Here is a 6,273-nt window from a genome sequence, read left to right on the forward strand (position 1 = left end):
GGACCACCGCGACGACGGACGACGCCGCGTCAATCTCCAAATCGCGCGAGGCGGCTTCGCTCGGCTCTGCACGACGACGTCGCGTCGCCGCCCCGTGGGCCTGGGGCAGCCTTGGGCTGCGCGGGCTGCGCGGGGACGACGCCGGCGGAGGGGGCGTCGGCGGCCAGAGTGGAGGGGGCGGCTGCGACGTGAATGAACTTTGATCAGCTGACTGACTGACTGGCTGAAAGGCGTAGTGATAGTAAAACGAAAGTGGATGGTTGAATGAATGCATGAATGAATGGACGGCGGGAATGACGAACTTGTTGCGCGATGCATGGACCGAATGCATGAATAAATGAATGACGAATGAATGAAGGTTTCTCGACACTCGGTGCGTCCACGCCACGCAGTCCAGTGGCCAGGACTTTCACTCGGCAGCGCGGTGCGCCGCGGCAGTCTTGCCTTTCCGCGCGTTTTCGCTGCTCGGCCGCAAAGTCGCAATCCGAGGGGAGCCTCTGGCTGCCGCTGTGCCGCGGTGCTGGGCAGGGCGGCAGGGCCTGGTGGCAGGGTGGCAGGGTGGCGGGGACCTGGGCCGCGGCTGCAACACACCCACCACCCCGCCTATATATCTCCCTCACGGCGCTGTCCCCCGCTGTCGCGCCCCCGCCCCGCCCCGCCCCGCCCCGCCCCGCCCAACCCCGCCTCGGCCTCCATTTAGTTCGCTATGGATTCGCCGGCGCGCCTAGCGTTTTCATTGGGCTGTTCTCTGTCTCTCTCTTTCTCTGTCTCTCCGCTCCTTCCTTGGCGATTCCTTCTGCGCTTCGCCGGCCCGGCCTGGCCATCCCTTGTTCATCCGCCCCGCCCCTAGGCGGCGCTAGGCGGCGCCACCGCGGTTCTCGCGAGACCCACTCCAGCGGCTCCAGCGCCCCGGCCTCGCTCCAGCCGAGGCGACTACATATGCATGGCGCCATGATGCATCCCGCAAAGCCACCAGAGGGCAGCCGCGACCAGCGGCGTCGCCACCAAGCCCCGACGACCAGCCCGCCATGCCAGTCGGCGTGCGATCTGCTTCCGGCCGCGATCTTGACCCAGAGCAATTACAGTGTGAAGGTTGGGCCTCGGCGCCTCGGTAGTCTGTGCCCAACGCGTGAGTCGACGCGTAAACCGTCTACGCCCGCCGTAAAAGCGGAGCGCCGCGAAGCCGGCTTGACCCAGAGACCCCGGCGACGGAACGCCGCGCACCTGGAGTGCCTGGAGTGGAGCGGAGCGCGCCGAAGGTCGCTGTGGGCTGTGGGCCCTAGCGGGCACGGCGGCCACCTCGGCCGGGGCCCCTCGTCGCGGCGCGACAGGCAGTGGGCCCCCAACCGACGCCGCATAGCTGTCGGCGGACTCGGAGAAGGCCGCGGCGTCGAGACGTCGAGACCGGACAGTACAGCCCGCCTGCAGGCTCATTCCGCGCGTCCGTCTCCCTCGCACCCGTGAGCAGCGCAGAGCGAGTGCGAGGGAGACGGCCCCGTGGGCTGCTCGGGCTGCTCGGACGGTCGTTGGTCGGACACAAAGGACGGGCAGCGGCAGGCCCTGCCCAAAGCGCAAAGCGCGGCGAGGCCCCGCGGGGCCCGCAGCCCCGCAGCCCCGGCCGGCCGGCCCGGCCCCGCAATGCACGCCGTGGCGTATTGATCGGCCAAGCCATGCCAGGCCACGCCAAGCCAGGCCAGGGCCCCGCAGCCAGGCAGGGCAGTACCCAGCCACCCTTAGCGCACCGCGACGCCACGGCAAGCCACGCCGCGCCGCGCCACCGCACCGTGTGGAAGGGAGGGCGAGGCCAGGCCAGGCCAGGCGAGGCGGCAGTTTGCCCGAAAGCAGAGATGGATGAGCAAAAAGAGGAAAAAGAGAGGGGAGCTGCGCGCTCCGCCGGCCCGACTCCGCCAGCGTCGCTTGTCACCCAACTCCCCTTTCGCGTTTCGCGTCCAGCAGAACGCAGCGCCGGTCCGCCGGAGGGCGGCAGGGCGGCGAGGGCGCCCCCCACCATTTATTTCTCCGCCCTGCAACCCCGCAACCCCGCGGCAACGCCAGCGCCGGGCTGGCCGTCAGCCTCGGCCCGGCCAACAAGCCAACAGCAGTGCAGAGGTTAAATTCATTATCCGAAGAACGCCGTCAATCGTGCTACAAGTGCGAAACTTGGTTTCGATGGAGCGGAGAGAGGGAGATCGGAATCGTGTAGTACTGCCCACGTGAAAGGATTCGGATCAAGCGGCGATGGGCTGGGATTTGCCCCGGCGCGGCGCCGCAGCCAATGGATCGACTAGCCTAGGCAGCCTAGGCCGGTCGTTGGCCTCCCCACCTGAAGAATGTACAGTCAGGCGCGGCGCGGCGCCGCGGCCCACACGCCGGTAGCCCCGGCAGCCGGCTCGCTCAAAAACTTATGACATCGACTGTACCCGACCCCTCCAAGGTCATGGTCACCTGGTGGGCCCCAGCGGCCCCAGCCCCGTCCGACCGCGCCGTGGCGCTCCGTCCTGAGCACGCGGGCGCGGGCCTGGCCGGGCCTGGCAGGGGGCCGGGGCCGGCGGGGGGCCCTCGGCGGGGCCACAACGCCAGGGGCTTTTCCAGGACGCGCGCCTACAGTGGAGGCAGTGGGAAGGGCATGTATCTGCAGCCCCGCGCGGCGCGACGCGCACAGCGAGGCATGGCGGGGCTCCACCGCGACGCCTTCCCTTCCAAGGATTCCTCTTCTCCAGGCCCTCCAGGGCGTGGCGCGCGGTGGCGCGGCTGCTGGCCCTGCTGGCGCTCGCCCCGCACAAATCATCAAATCGATTTCCCGTCATGAGGGTGCCGGCCTGGAAGGGGAGGGGAGGGCCGGCGGAGGGGAGGCGAGGCGGGGGAGTAGCACGCAGTAGCAGATGAGGATGGGCCGCGTGCGTGGCGTGGCGTGGCGCCGGACAGGGAGGCCGGGCACGCCAGGCCCGCCAACCCCACGCCTCCACCAACAATGAGACGAGAGTGAAAATGGAACCTCTTCCGGGTTAGGCGGAAGACCTTTGAAACCGCCGTCCGTCCAGTGTCGGCGCTTGAGCGGGGGCCACGGGGGGCATTGTGGACCGCGCCTCGCGCCATTCGCGCCTTTCACGGGGCACGCCGTCTTCGTCGTGCCGACAAACACTGGGCCGGGCCGGGCCGCCTAGGGCCAGCGCACTGACGCAACGCCACGCCGCGGCCGCGCCACCCGCGCGTGTATTTCTGGCACCGCCCCCTGCCGCTTGCCGCCCTGCCGCTTCCTCTGGAGGGCAACGTCCCTGCGGCCTGCAGGGCCTGCACGGCCTGCCCGTCACCGAGCCAGATGGCCCCTTCGCTAGGTGTGGTGTGGCGGCCCGCTCGCTCGGCGCGTCCTGCGCTGTGCTGTGCGCCCCTCCGAGCCCTCCGCCTCCGCGCCGCAGAGGATGCGCTACTTCCACCATGCACGGCGTGCCACGGCGTGCCACGCCGTGCCACGGATGCACGGCGGGTGTGAGTGTGTGGGTACGCGCGGCAAAGCGGAAATTCCAGCCGTAGCCGACGGCAGCAGCTGTGCTACCTCACCAAGCACGGCATGGCGGGGCATGGCGTGGGGAGCGAGCACTGCCTGCCTGCCAAGCCGGAACGCGATGCACACACAGCGACTGCCGCGCGAAGTCATCCTGATGAATCACAGGGTCACAACAATCCTCGGCGATTGCCTTCCACGTTCGACGCGCCTTCTCCGCGCAGTGTGCAGGTCTGCAGGCCGAGGGCGACCTTGTGCACTGAGAACAAGTTTCGCAGACATCAAACTGCACTACATTGTTTACATCAGCCGAACGCACCGCACGGTCGTGTGCTGCGCTGCCATCATCTTCCCCTCGCGCCAATCACGCGGTCGGGTCGGCCTCGGTTTGACGACGTTTGACGGGTGTCACGACAAGCATTTGCAGGGCTGGGAGACAATGAGGACGCCAGCAGTCCGCGCTCCGCGCAGGAGGCAGTCCACTTTCCCTTTGCAGACTGCAGAGGAAGCAGCGGTCCGGTGGAGACGGCCGGGGACGGCGGACGGGACGGAGACCGGCCAGGCGAAGTGCCCCAAGCTGCACACTCAGCCTGCGCCTCCAAGCGCTACAGTGCAGTCGCAGTGCCGGTTGGGCAGTCTCCAAGACACGGCCGATGGAACAATGCTGCTAAGCGCCGCGTTAGCGAGGACGGCCCCGGCGACTTGGCTTAGCGCTTAGCGCGCTTAGCGAGCCTCGCCTCAATGGGCCTTGCGAGCGGCGAGTGCCTTGAGCCTCGACTGGAGGCGACCGGGCGGGCGGGGCGTTAGGGTTGCCTTCGTCCACCCCGCCTGACGCGGTGGAATGCGGTTCCCGATTCCTCGACGGCCCTCGCCTCGCCTGCCTTCGCTTCGCCCCTGCCGTGCATTTCACTCCTCTGGCCGCCTCTGGCCGTCCCGCCGTCCCACCGCTCCGACGCCGCGCGGTGCGGGCCCCGCTCCCGCTGCCCCGTCGGCAACGCCACGCACAAACCAAAAACCAAGCCAAGCTCCTCCTCATTCCTGTGTCAGACGCAGCTGCCTCTTCCAACGCGTCTGTGTGTGGGGAGGGGGGAGGGGGGAGGGGCGGTCTCGCTTCGGCGCTCCCATCATGCATGCCACCCTCTGGCTCACGTCGGGAATCGAGAAAATGACCCCCCTCCTCCGTTCCGGGCCGCTTTGTCTCGCCCAGGTTTGTGCACCGCCCGCCGCACGCGTGCGCGAGCCCTTCGTGCAGCTCACCAGCTCACGGCCCACGTGACCGATGACAAATCACAGTGTACCGCGTCGCGGCCATGCGTACGCACTGTAACGCCCAGGAGTACGACCCGCTTCGGATCGACCAGCTGTCCGTGGCTCTCAGATGGTCGTGACCCCTGCACTTTGGACTCGAGCCCTCGCGAGCCCTTGTACGGCCGCGCCGCCGCACCGCCCCCTGCAAAGTAGGCAACAAGTGTCCCACCCCACCACACTCACATTTCCAAAAGCCCAAAGCCGGGCCCGTCGGGTCCCCCGAGCCCCATCAAGTCCATGGGGCCCCCGCGCACTGTCGGCCCCCTCTCTCACACACACGGTGCCTCGATGAACTACCCAGGGACAGTGTCCACGGCGTGCTGAAGGATGCAACACGGCCAAGAGACGCGAATACACGCGAATCGCCAGTGGCGCTGGCAGCCAATGCAGCCATGCAACCCAGCCCACCGATCAGCTGTCAACCTCATCAAACGAGCAGGCCGCCGCCGCCCCGCCCATGCCGCCAGCCAGCAGCCAGCCAGCAGCCAGCCAGCCCGGGGGTCGTCCCGAAGCCCGGACGGCTCGCACCGGACTTGGCAGGCTCCGTATTCGGCGCCACATGCTGCCATTCGCTATCTGCTCTGTATCCGCTCGTCGTCGTCCGCTTGTCGTCGGCGACTGTCGCGACTCCCGCGCGTCCGCGAGGCCCTTGCTTCCACTCAGCTGCCGCTACGCCGTGCCGCCGTCGAAGTCCAGGTGTTCCAGGGCGTCGCGGTGACCTGGCCACGTCGCCACTCACCTCCACGCCGTCCGCCGGCCGGTGTCCTGAGGCACGTAGTTATCCAAGTGTGCACTGCACTGCCGCCACTGCACTTCGCACTTCCACTTCCTGCGACGCCGGCAGACGCGGCTCGAGCGGAGCGGCGCGTCGGCGCAGCACGACGCCGAAGGCCTTGCCGGGCCGAATAAGAACCGAGTGGACGGACTGACGGACGCGGCCAAGCGGGCCAGGCCGGCCAGGCCGAGCGCGGTGCGGGGACGCTGGTGTGCGTCAAGCCGCGAAGCCGCCAAGCCGCGAAGCTCGGCGCGGCGTCGCGTCGCGGCGTCGCGGTGCGGGGCTCTACGCGGTACGATGCGCTGCGCTGCGGCACGGGGCTCAGCTGCTCGCCGCCAGCCGGTGGGACCAACACTGACTACTGCCTGGCACGGCACGGCGACGGCGACGGCGCACGGCACGGCGCGGCGCGGCGGGGCAGAGCCGAGCCAGGCCGCGGCCAACCCGGCCCAATGGGCCCAATCCTCTCTCTCACTCGCTCCACTGCCCTCACCCTCGCCCTCCCGCTCCTCGCCTCGGATGGCGTGGCGTGGCGTGGCGTGGCACGGCTTGCCGTGGCAGCCGTGGCGTGGCGGAGCGTTGCGGGTCGCGGTGCGCGGCTCGCCACGGCCCGGTAGGCCCAACGCACAGCAGCACCAACGACGGCGACTCGGGGCGGGGCGGGGCGGGGCGGGGCGGGGCGATCGTA

Source organism: Thrips palmi, unplaced genomic scaffold, assembly GCF_012932325.1.
Source record: "Thrips palmi isolate BJ-2018 unplaced genomic scaffold, TpBJ-2018v1 HiC_scaffold_19, whole genome shotgun sequence".
In the NCBI taxonomy this organism is placed as follows: domain Eukaryota; kingdom Metazoa; phylum Arthropoda; class Insecta; order Thysanoptera; family Thripidae; genus Thrips; species Thrips palmi.